The 15125-nt window shown below is 39.3% G+C and overlaps 1 long non-coding RNA gene and 1 pseudogene across 3 annotated transcripts in view; one reads left to right on the top strand and one right to left on the bottom strand.

Annotated features, from left to right (window-relative positions):
• LOC132359517 (uncharacterized) overlaps window positions 1–15125 on the top strand; it is a 583379-nt gene that overhangs the window by 28341 nt on the left and 539913 nt on the right. Inside the window, exons 3-4 of one of the 3 annotated variants that reach the window (XR_009500863.1) lie at window positions 4458–4559; window positions 10083–10430. This is a non-coding gene — a long non-coding RNA (uncharacterized LOC132359517). Of the gene's footprint in view, window positions 1–4457; window positions 4560–8769; window positions 9016–10082; window positions 10431–15125 lie in introns of those variants that run through there. The other 2 variants (XR_009500862.1, XR_009500864.1) reach the window with 2 other exon arrangements.
• On the bottom strand, window positions 6486–7075 carry LOC132360819 (MARCKS-related protein-like; annotated as a pseudogene).

Here is a 15125-nt window from a genome sequence, read left to right as displayed (position 1 = left end):
CAGACTAATAAAGATTTTGGTATTTGCTTTTATTTGCAATAATATTACCACCACATAAAAAAGGATTTTATGTTCTTTTTGAGGAACAAGGAGGATAAAAGTGGTGATGGATAGCGCAACTGAGGCATCAGCAATGAGCTGGAAATGAGACACATAAATATGAAAGCAGAGCTAAGAAAATAGAACTGCACCCTTGGCCTTTCTTAAAAGAACATGCACACTTCATGGTTCATTCACACTGTTACAGAAACTCCTTTTGTTTCCAGTGAATCAGGGAATGCATGTAAAGTCTGAAACACTATTCTTACTCATAGCTGACTGACTTCTTCTATTTAATTAGACTCATTCCGGGGAAATATTTCCAAGCTTTCTGAGGATGTTTAGATTTGAGGAAAAAAAATGATCAATTGACTAAAAAGTTGGTGGCCGGAGGGACGGAAGGGGAATCAAAACAGATTTACTATTTTTACCATTAATTAGCACAGTGCACAGAAATGAAAGCATTCCACACTATAGCATCTTAGAGTCAATAGAGCAATTGTGTAGTATTATTTAAGGATATTCGATGTAGGTGGCTAGGCAATTGAATGTGACAATTAAGGACAAATGTATTAAGGACAAATAATATTATATATGTATATAACCATTGGGTAGACCACATTAGATGGAGGCTTTGGGAATTATAGCATTATATCTTGCCAGTGATGGTACGCGTTTATTCAAAAATTATAATTGTTTTTGTGTTACATGTTTTCTGACAATGTCAGTATGTAAATTTTACATGTCAAATATTATATATTTATTGTCACCAGAGTATGTTTAGTATTAACTTTATCTTTTTCCGTTAATAACATGTTTCCTTGTAGCAGCATTTAATTGTTACCATGAATGAAAGCAGATTGTGATGAAGAAATGAAGGGAAGGTAAATCTTTTATTCAGGGCCAGAACCTGAATTGGCAGCTCTTAGCTCAGTAATATTCAAACGTGGAACTATTTTTCTTTGCACATGAAAGTGCAGCCAATAGATGAAAGTAGGAAGAAGTAATATGTTGTGAGCTGAGAAATCCACTGCTTTCATTATTGACATAATTCTTCAGATCTTACAGAGGGAGAGAGCTCTACCATTTGGACTCTTGCTGCAAAGACTTACAATAGACATGATTCTGACAAGAGGTTGGTGGTAGCTGAACAGACTTAACAATTAATGGTATGCCAAGGCTGAGTTCAGAGAATTGCTTTACCCAATGCCAATCATTCATTCCTGGCAGTAGCACTTCACATCTTTCCTGGGATGCCGTCCAACCACAGTGGCATCTAAAATATATCGAGCAGTGTTACAGTTGGAGGTGAAATTGAAATTTGCGCCAAACAGAAGTGACAAATTCACATGGCTGAGTGTTGCCTAGCAATCAGGTCCAAGGGGGATGTGGCAATTCTGCGTTTACCCATGGGGGTGTGTAAAGGGGGAAAGAAGTATTTACATTAGAGCTTAGGTGGTCTCACGAGTAGAGCCAGGTGTATGAGAGACTTCATTTCACTTCCAGAGTGTTAGGAGGTAGGAATTGAAGTGGCATAGGGAAAGGAGGGCAGCAGCTGAAGTTGGTAGGATAAGCAGCTTTCAAGTCGGAGGTTCTCAGCAATTAACCTGGGGGAGGGGGAGAGCAGCAAGATGCCAAGATGCCAGACTTGCTTCAGAAATTCATGGCAATTGGCCATCCTGCTGCCTTTTGACTGCAGGCCTCTGATGCACCTCTGTTCAGCTGACACTTGGCAGCTGGGTGGCCCCAGGGTAAAGCGAGCAAATGGTGGCCTTCTCTTCCCAGAAATCCACCTGGGAGCAAAGCTCCCACTGGGCAGCCAGACTCAAGAGGTTAGTGGAAGGAATGGAACACTCAAACTGAAATTCTAACCTTGTGCCCTCATTTACTGTTTCTTTTGGGGGTTTCCCATTCCACCTATTTTTTTATTGGTCTTTTCTTTATCTTGGAGAATGCTACTCAAACTCCCCCTACCCTATACTCTATAGTACGAAGTGACTGTCAGAATCAACGATGAACATACGAAACAGCAAGTGGATACATCAAAATACCAACTCTGGGGAAAGAGACACAGTGCTTGCCCTATAAAATTTTCTCAGGTCACAACCTGAGAAATTTTGTGCAAATAATTTTGTCTTGGGTTTTCCACCCCTTCTTATTTGGAAGAAGAATAAACCTGGAAATTTGTAGTGTAGATTTAACTGTTTAGTGGAGGAACTCATGGAGGTATTACAGCCACCACCCCGTAGATTGTTTTCTTCTTTGCCTACTTTTTTGTTGTTCTCTTTCTTTTGAACTGTTAGGACCTCATTAAACTGATGAGTCTAGACTGCACAGCCCTGTGTGAGAGAAGAGCCCAATCTAGACTGAGACGGTGGACATTGTCATTCCCCCCTGTGGTGCTCACTAATCCATAGACTTACTCTTAATGAATCTCAGGCCTGAGTGAGTGCCCATTCCCAATGTTGCAAAACTTCAATACTATGTCTAGGGTGTTTGGCTAAATTTGTATGTAATCTGTTGTTTTCTCAAGGAGACTATAACTTCTAAGGGCAGGAACTTCTAAGGAGGGTCAGATAAGATAAAAAGGTGAAAATGTAAAGTGCTATGTAATTGTAAGGTATTTTTGTTATTTGTTATATTATATATATTATATATATTATATGTATGTAATATATATATTATATGTTATATTATATATATTATATGTATATATATTATATGTATATATATTATATTATATATATTATATATATTATTATGTTATTTGTTATATTATTTCTATTATGTGTAGTATGCTGCTCATTTCACAATAGATGTTTAATAAATGCTGGTGGATCAATGGACTAGATTCATGGATAAATTGGTAATGACTGATGAATGTATAAAACCACACATACGTTTAAGAGATTCAATAGATCATAAAGCTGGCTAATAATAATAACAACAACTAAATTTATGGACTGCTCATTTTATGTCAGCCTAAATTCTTTACATTAATTAACTCATTTAATTCTCACAACAACAATATGAGGTAGATATTATGGTTCTCATTTAAAATGAGAGGGTTGTTACGCAGAAAGGTTAATCAGTTTTCCCGAATTGTTAGTAAGTGAGGAGAACTTCTTTCTAACTGGACTTCAGAAGTGACCTCCATTAATGGTATTAATTACCCACATATATTAAAATTTGGATCTATTCTATTTAATTTCTGTAAGCATGAAAAGCTAAAGCAGAATGCAGTCAGTACACTCTTGTGGTAGGCAGAATAGGACACTTCAAAAATTACCATATCCAAATCCCTGGATCCCCTGAATATATTAAGTTACATGGCAAAAGGGAATTAAGGTTGCAGATGGGATTATGGTTGCATATCAGATGACCTGGATCTAGGGAGAGGTTATCCTGGATTAATCAGGTGGGTCCTATGTAATCACAAGAAAATACAGAAATAATGAAGAGAGAGGTAGAAGAGTCAGTGTCAGAGGAATGCACTGTGAGAAAGACTTGACTGCCATTATTATCTTTGAAGATGGAAGGAGACCATTATCCAAGGAATGCATACAGTCTCTAGAAGCTGGAAAAGGCAAGAAAATGGACTTTCCTCTGGGCCCTGCCCATACCTTGATATTAACACAGTGAGACCCATTTTAGACTTCTGACCTCCAAAACTGTAGGATAATAAATTCATGTTGTTTGAAGTCATTAGGTTTGTGGTAATTTGTTACAGCAGAAACAGGAGACTAATACAGCTTTCAAATTCCAAGATTACAGAATGACTTTTGATTTCTCACTAATCCAATGCTGGAGTTTATTGACATAACTTCAAGAGTCAAAAATTGGAAGTCTTGGCCTGATTTAGATTCATTATTAGTCTTATTTTCATTTGAACTATGTACGAGGAAAATCTCTCTACATAATCTATAATTTCTGAACACTTTTTCTCTAAAACAAACAATGTCTATTTTTATTCCATTTTAAGTATATTATGATCGTTAAAATTATGGACATAGGCACCCAAAATTACCTGGAAAAGAGAGACACCAAGTTCCATGGTCTATGATTTAAGCTTTTCTGCCCTGTTACTTCACTTTCCTTGCTCTTTGTCTCTCCTGTTCTTTCCCATCTTCCTTCACCTGTCCTTTGTTTAACTCTCAAAACAATGATCTCCTCAAACCTGATACTTCTCTGGCTAAAGGTCCATTAAGAATGCATCCCTTTTTTAAAGCCTCAGTATCCTAATATTTCTATTTCTCTTCTTTTCCCCTTTAGTAATAGTAGTATTAATAATGATAATAGATGGAATCCATTAAGCACTTCCTATGTGCTAATATTGTGATAAATGTTTTACATACACTGTATCATTTAATCCTCATAAAAAATAAGAGGTAAGTACTCTTATTATTTCTGTCTTTCAGATAAGTAAAGGGAGGCATAAAGAAGGTTAGAAACTTGCCCTAATTCTGTTAGCTCAGAAGTGGAAGAGCTGGGATTCAAATCCAGAGAAGTGTCCACTTCAGGTGAGTGATCTTAATTAAAAGTGTTAAGTGCTCTGTCCTGAAGAGAGCCCTAGGTGGTTAAGAAATAAACAGAGTAAAAATGGGGGAAGTTAGAAATCCAGGCAGGTGTTGTACACGTGAAAGCCAAGGTTATCCACAATGGGAAGTAGACCCTGAGAATATCAAGGCAGGGCCCTTGGCTTATTTAGTTTCATATTTTGAGCACTTAGTACCAAGCTCAGTGTACAGTGAGTGTTCCAACAGTGATTTTAAACCTGGGTTTGCTGGACCACCAGGGATGTGATGATAATATTGGAGAATCTATGTGTTTTACAGTCAGTATTCTAAAATGTCAAAGAAAATGATCCATCTACAATGATAAGACTGCACAGACTGTTTAAAGAGATGAGTTTCTCGGCTGTTGGCTAGGATTCTACCAGTTCAGTAAGATTATATCCTGGTTACTTCATGATGACCGGAAACTTTGATTAACAGATATGTATGTGTAATAAAACAGGAAACCAAATATTGCTTAAAATAAATTTGTTTGCTAAACAAAATATATCAAAACATAAGGACTGTGGAGTCTAATGAATTAAAAAGCTTTACTTAATGGTGAAAAATCTGAGAACCGTAATGTGTACTCAAATATTAATTAAAAGTTGAGTGAATAGGTTCAGATTTTGTGTCTCCAAATATCCCCAGTTATAATCTAATGCTTCTATTAACAGATTAATGAACTACTTCTTGTAGTCATCATACTTTAGTGCTAATTGGCTTATCAGCTCAACTTCTGTGACAGGTGACATGTAGCTGAGATCTGGGCACAGAAGGAATGTGAGTTTTAATCAGAGGGAAGACAAATTTTCTGGAAAGGGCTACATAATTTTATCTAGTAGGAGGTATTAAGGGGCTAATTTCTTTTGGGCTGGGGGGTGTAGGTGTAGGAGAGAGTAACATAAAAGAGGAGAAGAAGTATGGAAAGAAGAGATAATACAGCCAGAGACAAACATTATCTATTACACAATTTGCCTACTCCTAGTACTTTCAACCAAAACAGAAGCAATTAATAAATAATTTCTGGGCCTCTACATTAAAGGACTGTGCCATTCAAAATATGATTCAAAAAAGCAAACAAACAGACAAAAAAAAAAAAAAAGCAAACAAACAAAATATGATTTTTTTTTTAAGGGATGACATTTATTCCTTTTCCAAGTATTACAGTAAAACCAGGCGGAAGAGAATGGTTTTAGCAGCTGGAAAAAAAAAATTACAAATCTGGGGTTTGGCCATTAAAAGTTATTTACAACAATGGGAGGGGAAAAAAAAAAAGACAACAAGAAGTTGTTTCACATTACATACCTCTCCCCCACCCCAAAGCTTAATACTTCCTTACCAAGTCAAAAAAGAGACACAGTTGATTCACAAGCCAGAGGTTTGAACTTGAGTAAGACATTTATAAAAACCTAAAAGGGGGCAGTGTCCTCCCCAGCCCAGGGGCTACTAGGCACCGCACAAGAGACTAAAAACTCAACAGGGGAAGGCTGGACACTCAGGGTTTGGGAGTGTAGGCACCCCCAGATCTGGCTCAGGGATTTGGGGAGTAAACAAAACCTACTTGGAAAAGAATTGGGGAAGAAAACCAGCAATTGCCTTCTGCACAGGTGGGGACAGGGAAGGAGGTAGGGACAGGGGCAGGAGCATTTCCCATCACTACCCTAACTTGGGAAACTGCAAGGGACCATCTTCAACTGGCCTTAAGAGGAAGACCAGATGGATGAGTGGAGAATCCACAGGAGGAAGAGGACGAGAAGGAACGTGGCTAGGGGGCAACAGCCCCTTCCTTTCTGGGCGCAGGAAGACAGCCAGGGCACCAGGTCCAGGCAGTGACCTCACAAGGACAGCAGAGTTTTTGCAGCTTAAGATCACCCACCTGCCCCCACCCAGCTACTCATTCTGCCCGCCCGCTGGTGTAGGGCCCCTCTCTGCCCAGAGCGGTGGATGGCTCTGCGCCTGGGGCCCTGCCTCTTCTGTGTCTCCTCCCTTGGAGGCAGCACCAGCCTCTGCCCCTGTGGCCTGGGGCTTCTGGCTCTCAGGGGTGGCGCATGCCTTCCCTTCCTGGGCAGTGCCTTCCTTGCTGCAGGCACCGACCGCCCCTGCTCCTGCCCTTCCTGTGGGTGAGGAAGCAGACGGGTCCCCCCACTCCCCCTTCCGATTTCTCTTGAAGGACAGGCCACTCAATTTGGAAGCCTTCTTGAAAGAGAATTTCTTCTTCTTCTTGGGGGTCTCCTTGGGGGGAACCTCCCGCTTGCCCTCAGCACCCTGGCTAGGGGGTGCCGGCTCGATGGCATCGCCAGTGGCCCCGGCTGCCTCCTCTTTTCCGTTCACGGGGGACGACTCCCTTCACCTTTGGGGGATAAGTCTGCATTGCTTTTCACGTGGCCGTTCTTCCTGTCCGTTGACCTTAGCGGGGGAAGCGCCTGCTGCCTCCTCCGCGGTCACGTCGCCCGGGGAGACTTGGAGCTCTGGCTGCCCATGGCGAGGGTTCTGCTGGGGGGCGCCCGGAGCCGCCCCGGGCTCGCACCGCAGGAGGTAGTTCGGTCGGGGTGGGCCTGGCCGGCGGAGGGGTGGGGCTCACGTCTGAGAGGGGTGTGTGTGTGGGGGACCGAGCTCCACGCCCGCTCAGCGCCCATCTCGCTAGCTGCTCGCCAGAATGCCTAAAATGTGAGTCTTGTTCTTTGTCCTCAAGAGGAAATGAGATTTAAGCACCGGGCTAGCAATAGGATGAGGAGAGTAGGGCACTTCATTTAAGCATATAAAAATGTATATAGTGACATAAAGTAAATCATTATTTCATTTAACAGTACAGATATCATCAGGTAGTACCACAAGAATTAACCAGGAAATGATAAAAATTTGGGGGGAGGGAGCCATCATTATGGCCTGGAATCAAGAGGTGTTGAACCAATGTACTGGGGTCTGGAGGGGCATCTATCTGACTTGCCCTATATTCCTAGACATGTACCACACTGGATTACTCTTACTAAAATAGATTTTTTCACTCTCTCTTCTCCTAATAAATAGAAGAGAGCAACTGAAGCTCAAGGCACCCCTTTTTCTTCTCATGACAGCCCTAAGATTCTCAACCTAGCTGGCAAATGCTATAGCACTAATCAGAGTGCTGGGCCCATAGAGCCACTCAATAAATACCTTCTAATTATATGGTAAAGAATAACAAACATTTAACTTGGAGAAGGTCTCACCAAATGGCGACCCTACCATTTCCTAGCAGTATGAACCTGGGTTAATTACATATTGATTTTATTTTCCTTATCTGTGTAACGGGATTGCTAACTTCTACCAAAAAGGTTAACCAATCTATAAGCGTAACTGAAATAACATGTAGTCATATCTGATGCTTATTAGACAAATGTTGACTATAAATTTGAAAGGTGACCATATTGCTATAGACAGATAGAGGCTAACACCTTACATTGAGGGAAGTTGTGTGGTATTTAGAAATTGGGCCCTGCTGGTCCTTGATTTTTTAACCTACAAAATGAAGGCCTTAAAACAGGTAGTTTTGGAAGATCACTGAAATTCTAATGGTCTCTTGTTTCTGAGAAGCAACCATCTAGTCAAATTCTTTCTAGGCCCTAAAGCACTGATACAATGTTGAATATAAAAAGAATAATGGAAAACTTAGCACTAATTAAAGAGACAGCATATCATCTCTTTCCTCATTGTGCACATGCTTATATCTTGGATACGTATCAGTTGGGGTTAGTGGGTGATGATATTATTAGGCTGGCAAAAACAAACAAAAATAAAAAGTAGTGAGAATTTTGTTTAGCCAAATTTATTCAATTTAATAAGAAACTACATCTTCTTCAGGGGTTCTTCCTACAATTTTGGTATCAAATTGTCTTTTCTTTATACAACAGTGATAAAAGATAGTACTTATTTTTTCAAATTACCTTTCATAGGAAATGAAAAGTTGGCAGCTTTATATCACTTTCCCAGTTTTTTCTACTGCTGATTAATTTTTAGGTTCATAAAATTTGAAAATCTAGAAATCCCTGACCTATAGCACCAACCAATAAATAGTTTTTATTTTTATCATTAACATTGGCATTGTCAAGAACAATGTTAAGAGGAAACTTTCTGAAAGGAATATCTGATTGTTTATTGAAAAGTACCAAGTTTTTAAAGCCTCACTGGCCTTTCTCAGAATCAAAGCCTAACCAGCCCGTCCCCCAGCTTCCCACCCCCACTCTGAGGAGGAAAAGATGTGAGAAGAAAAAAGAAACAAGAGTCAGATTTTTTTCTGCTCCTGTGGGATCCTACTATCTGAAATATTTACAAGTGTGGAAATGGCACAGAGGAAGCCCACTTACTGCTGGAGAAGAAAGGTCGGAATTGGGCTTGCAGCATCCTCAGTGAGCCAGCTCAGAAGGCTTCTCTGCCCTGACGTAGCTCCAGGCAAGTAGCTATCAGGCCTGTTTGGGGTAAGTGATGCAAAGAAGATAAAACACCAACAGCAGTTTTAATGTCAGAACTGCTGCTTGAGTTGCCACACTCCCAGCAGAATAATACAGCCACATTTTAGAGGATTTTCATGGGATGAAATTTTAACAGGTATATTAGAAAAACTGAGGGGAGTAACTCTATAAACGTTTAAAGTCCATGCATAGTGGACTTGGTAGTAGATTTTTAAATCCACAGTAAAGGCTCGGTTTTGACTACCTTCTGACTAACTTTCAAAGACATTTCTATTATAAATTAATAATAAACAAACTTTTATAATGACTGGAGATATTTTCTGACTTAAGAACTTAATCATGAAATTGTTAATCTGTAAATGATTTGCAAATGTAAAAAACTGCTATTGTTGCTACTATTTTTTTTATTTACCAGCAATATTTTTCATATTCTTATCATTGTCTCTCTATTGAATTTGACTTGAAAAGTAATATTTATTTGCATATGTCAACTTTGAGTGTTATGGTGAGTTGTATCAGACCTGCTGTTCAGACATATTGACATTAAGTAAAGAGGAACAAAGGGAACCTAGGAACTGACTCTGAGAGCTCACCAGATTAATCTGTTATTAGAACCAAGAACATATATTTAGAAGTTTGGTTTGCTCAAACTATATCAAGCCCCGTACATAGTCCCAGATACTTATTTAGTCTGAACATAGATTCACGTATAAGGAAGTATGCCAAACAACCTCATGTCAATCAGTGACAGGAATAGTTGCAATAATACAAATAGACTCAACAACAGCAATGATAATGTATATTCCCTAGAGAACGAATATGCTCTCCAACATGGTGGCATTACCTGGTCCTCAGTTAAGATTTGATATTTTCCTGCTCCGGAGAGCATCCCACCCTTTGACCTCTTCTTCTGAGTTGAGAATTATTAATTGCTCTTGTTGTGATTCTATTTATCTCTTAGAAAGGACGGGAAGGAGTTTCATCTCTTTCCCATTTTTGTGCATCATTTGTGACTGGATAACCTATATTAAAATGATTACAGGGGCTTCCCTGGTGGCGCAGTGGTTGGGAATCTGCCTGCTGATGCAGGGGACACGGGTTCGAGCCCTGGTCTGGGAAGATCCCACATGCCACGGAGTGGCTGGGCCCGTGAGCCACAACTACTGAGCCTGCGCGTCTGGAGCCTGTGCCCCGCAACGGGAGGGGCCGCGATGGTGAGAGGCCCGCGCACCGCGATGAAGAGCGGTCCCCGCACCGCGATGAAGAGTGGCCCCCGCTTGCCGCAACTGGAGAAAGCCCTCGCACGAACCGAAGACCCAACACAGCCAAAACTAAATAAATAAATAAATAAATAAATAAAGTAGCTATAAAACGCAGCTTTAAAAAAAAAAAAAAAAGAGAAGCTTCCTTCTAAAAAAAAAAAAAAAAAAAAAAAAAAAAAAAAAAAAAATGATTACAATGTGTACCAGAACGCCACTCATGCATGCACCTGTCTTCCTCAGGTTTATTCTGACAGAGTGTGTGTGTGTGTTTGGTAGTGTTGGAAGGGAAGATAATAAGTACAGCCAGGTATATTTTGACAAAACACTTGAATGTCATAAAGCAAAATTTACTATTTTTCTTTTTTAAGCCAAAAAAAAGCCCATTCATCAGTTAATCTATTAAAGCTGAATTGCCTAGAGAAATATGTTTATTTTCTTTAACTGTTTTATTTTGTATATTGATTTTGAAAATTATTCTTAAATTCTCCCCCAATCCTCATATGTCTGTAATTTTTAAAAATAGTCTCACCAGTCAGAGTGGATCTCCAGGTATATGAGTGTGAAATCTGGGGAAAGGTGGCACACACAACTTTAATATCTCTCCTGTCTTTAGACTTATGACAAAATCCTTTAAACATAATGTTGTGTTTTAATCACATCATTGAAAAAAGATCAAAAATAGAAATTTTAAAATAATTTTTGTCAAAACTAGAGCACTATGGTCTAAAGAATATTTATGAACTCATGCTACCTCAAGATTGCAGGTCAGGCATGGTTATTCAGGTGTGACTCCCTGACCAAATCATTCAGGGTAGGATTATTACCTCTAGACTTTCAGACAAGAAGTTTTAGAGAATGAACATGTAGCTTACCTCTAAATTAATTTCCTTTGAAATCAATATGTGTTATTCTGGGAAAGTAAAGGAATATATAGACTACATTAATGTGTAGGATTTGAATGGACCACTCTAAGAACAAGCTATATATTTGTATGTAAGGATGTGTGTGTATGTACACACACATGTCTAATAGTCTAGTAAAAAAGAGCCCATAGACCTATATTCAAACGTAAGTACACATATTCATACTTCATGCTCAAGCACAATTCTGACATCATTGACACTTTGCATTGGAATAGGACAAGCTGGTATCACCAAACAGGAAAATTAATTCACTCAATCCTTAGTATGCTCATGGAAGCCGTACAATTCATTATAAGCATATTGCCAATAGAAATACAAACAAACAGCATGTGTATCCTATTAGATCTAAATCATAGCAGGGAGCCGAGCTGGTGGAAATAAAATGCATCCAGCCTTAAGCATTCTGAGTTGTACTCATGAATGACTTACTGTATGCCTGGATTCCACTCCAGTTCCTTATAATTTACACTGGGTTATTATATGTTGTGCCTCTTCCCAAATCAGCTGTCTCCATAAGGGACTCATGCATTATGGAGTCAGGGGAACACTCAGGACCAGTCCAAGAATGCTTTGTCCATTGGGGAAAAGTCAAAGTAAAAACTAGTCCCTATGTAAATGCACAAAAAATGCTGGTTCCTAAGCATCAGATGCTCCTGAAACCCCGCCTAAGTAAAGTCTAATAACTGGTCTCGAGAAGAGTGTGGCTGGCAGTTTGGAGTAGATAATTTAAGCTGTCATGAAGTTGGGGAGCCTGGCTGGTTAAATCTTTTGCGAGCCTATTGCTTCTCCAAACACTCCCCACGGTATCTAACACACAAACATGCTTTACTGAGCATCAGCAAAGGTTGTTTTCCACCCACCCCTACTACATTATTCAGACTAATATAAGAATTAAGAACAATGAAAGGAGAAAAGTAAAACCATAAGTGTCTAAAAGTCCATTGTTCAGACAAGATTTTTTTTTTTTAATTTGGAAATTGCAGCACTCATTCATGGATACCCTGCTTTTAAATTTCAATATAACATTAGTAATACTTTCCACTTTAAACACTATATTCTTGAACCTATATAGAAGGGATGTTTTGAGTTCTATATGTTACCAGGCTAACCAGTTAAAAAGTGAAATATTCAGTTAATGCTATTCCAATCAATGAGCATGTTTCTTAGAAAACAAGATTTTTTTATGGAAACTAGATATATGCTCTAATAACAGACAGATTTTATATATTTTGCTCACTATTGTATTGCTAGTGACTAGACCATAAGAGGCGTTCAATACATATTTGTTGAATGGGGGAAAGAAATCAATCGTTTGTGACATGTTAGAGAGAGAACACAGCTCTGAACAGGTGATGTGTTTATCACAGTGGAGTTTATTTCTCTCTGTTTGTATGCTCAGAAATCCAGAGGATAAGACTTGAAGCAAGTTTTAATAAAGGGTGTACTAATATCTGTTCTGATCTGATATTTGTCTATGGTCAGAACAAGGTCAAAGGGGTCTGTTAGAGATGTATTTGGCTACAAATAACAGAAAACTACCACAGTGGCCCTGAGAGACCAGGTTTTGTCTTCTGCAGCAAGAAGTTTGGGAGTAGGTAGTACAGGGTAGGTGTGGCAGCTCAGTAATTCTACTAGGAACCTCAATTCTTTCCATCTTTTTGTTCTGCCAAACATAGTTTGCAGGCTCTTGCTCTCAAGCTTGGCATCTTATGATTGCAAGAAAGATGCTTGCTGCCATGTCTTATGCTAATATTTTATCAGACAAAAAGGAAAGATAAAGTGAAGAGGGAGTCAGGCATGGATGGTGACTGCATCAAGAAGCAACAGATTTCCCATCAATCCCAGCAGATGTCTGCTTACGTTTCATAGAGCAGGACTGTGCCACATGATTAGATTGCCATGGAGTATGGGAAAGCAAATGATTTTAGCTAGACAGTTTGTTACGTCTCCAAAAAGCCAGGGTCCTATTAGACAAAGCAGAAGTGAGGAAAGACATTGGGTAGGCATCTAGCCATGTCTGCCCCAGGACTGAAGTGAAGAAATTAGTCTGTCATAACATAAAATCTGAACAGCACTCCTCTGATTTCACCCTTCTAAAAGTAAATTCAGACAAAAGTAGTTCTATGGGGCAACAGTTTTAGTGCACATTTTTTCATGATTGAGTTAATTCAGACCTTGTTGTTTTCATAAATAGCTTAATAGGTGAAGATTTCATGATGAATTTTCATCCTGTATTTGTGGCCTAGGGAAAAAAAATTCCTTTCTATTGCCCTGAACTTAAAGTCTCCTATTATCTGGACCAACTTCTTCCTTATTTCTCCTTTCAAAACCATTTTCTCTAAATAGCTCTCTGAGAAGGAGTATTATAAAGAAATTCATACCCTAATGTTAATGTTTGACAGTGTCTTTCTATATTGTCCTGTATGGGGGCTATTTGAGGTTTAATGGGATAATTGCCTAAAAGTCTAGCTCTAATTTCAGAAAGAGTGGCCAAGAGAGATATTTTTGAATTCAGGAACCTTAACCTTAGTTATGTAGTCACCCATCTGGGCAGTGGTCTTTCTTGTCTAAGAACTGAACTCTGTTTTTATTTACCAAGAGCGGTATAAAGGTAATAATAATCTTTCTCTCTTTAATACTTGACAATGTGCCAATGGAACAGTGATTCCTTTAGCAGATGACCTACGTGAATCATGTAATTCTATGACTCCTTGCTCATAGAAATATAAACAATTTAATACTTGTTAGGAGTTGGAGATGCTCAAATCTTTGTTAAGGTTCTGGCCCTTTCCTTGGTTTCATTACTTTTATATTAGGCCAAGCCTTTTATTAATATAATGTAGGGAGATGTTTGGCAGAAAGGTATAATGTAAGCTGATCCTTTGTAAATTTAAGAAAACTAGAAAGAGGGGAGGGAATAAGTCGTTCATGACTAAAACAGTGGAGGCTGTCGTTGCAGGTGTTCATGAATGTTGTATGTGCACCCAGAAAGTCTTTATAGTCTTCAAAACAATTTGTCTTCACCTACAAACCACACAGCCTTATTATGTATTTACTGCTCACCACCCCGCTTGGTCCTGTAATTTTCCTTTTTTGCCTGCAGGCTTAACATTCTTGGCAAAGAAGAAGGCTTATGGGAAATATTCATTGACTTCTTATTGAAGCAGTGTTGTTTCTGCATGGGAGCCAGGCTCAAGGAGTGTAGCTACAGATCCCAGAACAACTTCCTTGATTTTACAAGAAGGGCTCTGAGGGACCCTTATACTGCAATAATATGAACAGAAACTCTCATTCTAAAGTTTCACAGAAATGCACACCACCCTCTCCTTACTCATATTGCTAGAAGACCTTGCCCTTAGAGAATGAGAACCTGGGCTCTAGGTGTATCTGGACAAGAGACATCTGAGTGGGCATTGTCTCTTCTGTTATTTGCTCTAGGACACCCTCTCGTCTCTGTCCTATTATCTCCCATGCAGGCCTCCTTCTGAGGCTGTGTGGGGTCTTCCTCTCTGTTGGACTATGTAATAGCCCGAAACTTTCTGCCCTAGGGTGGGAGTGGGGGATGAGGATGTGTAGCATAAATGTAAATGGATCTTTTCCAATAATTGTCAAGGAACAAGAAACGTTAGAGAAGAATTTCTTTGCCCCTACATGGAGCACATTGTCCCTGACTGTTCAAAATAAGTCTCTCAGTTTCAGAGAATCCCATCCCTCAGGAATGCCACAAGAATAGCCCCAATTAGCAGAATGTAATTACTTGAGTCGGAGTCATATACTTAATGATGAACCTTTCCTCCCAAATGGCATGAAGTCTTGAATAATTTAGAAGGAAAAAACAATTAAATATAAGGGGACCCTCCTTAGAGTAGGGATGCTTGTGGCCATGCTCATGCATATGCA

Source organism: Balaenoptera ricei, chromosome 2 (assembly GCF_028023285.1).
Source record: "Balaenoptera ricei isolate mBalRic1 chromosome 2, mBalRic1.hap2, whole genome shotgun sequence".
In the NCBI taxonomy this organism is placed as follows: Eukaryota; Metazoa; Chordata; class Mammalia; order Artiodactyla; family Balaenopteridae; genus Balaenoptera; species Balaenoptera ricei.
The sequence above is the reverse complement of the archived record's forward strand: the minus strand, read 5'-3'. Positions and strand labels throughout refer to the sequence as shown.